The following is a 496-nucleotide window of genomic DNA, read 5'->3' on the forward strand; positions in this document are numbered from 1 at the left end:
CCCAAAATCAGATCAAAAGGACTACATATACATGTACCTGCTGGAGGATTGGGCCCAGACTCAATAACATCTTGTTTCAGTTGCTCAGCATTAGTATTTAGGGCTCTGATCTGCCAAACGGTTACATGCACACTTAACTTTACGGACATGTATAGTACCATTGTCTTTACACTTATGTGTTTGCAGGATCAGACCCTAACTCAATACTCATGTATTATGTCTGTTATCAAAAGTACACAAATAGAAACACAAAAACCCCTAAAACAGTATATAGCAGTAGGTCACAGTATGCCGTGTTACATTCATATCAAAATCAACCATCTAGGATATGCCTAAACTGGTATTATTCGTGCAAACAACTGGAAAGAAACGAATGAAGTACATGCATATGATCAACTATGATAGATTATGAGGCCACTTCTTTTTTCTCATAGAATTTTATTTATAATAAAGGAACATATCTTTCTAAAACAGGGGCAGGCAATTATTTCAGCAG

This window comes from Alligator sinensis, unplaced genomic scaffold, assembly GCF_000455745.1.
Source record: "Alligator sinensis unplaced genomic scaffold, ASM45574v1 scaffold86_1, whole genome shotgun sequence".
NCBI lineage: Eukaryota > Metazoa > Chordata > Crocodylia > Alligatoridae > Alligator > Alligator sinensis.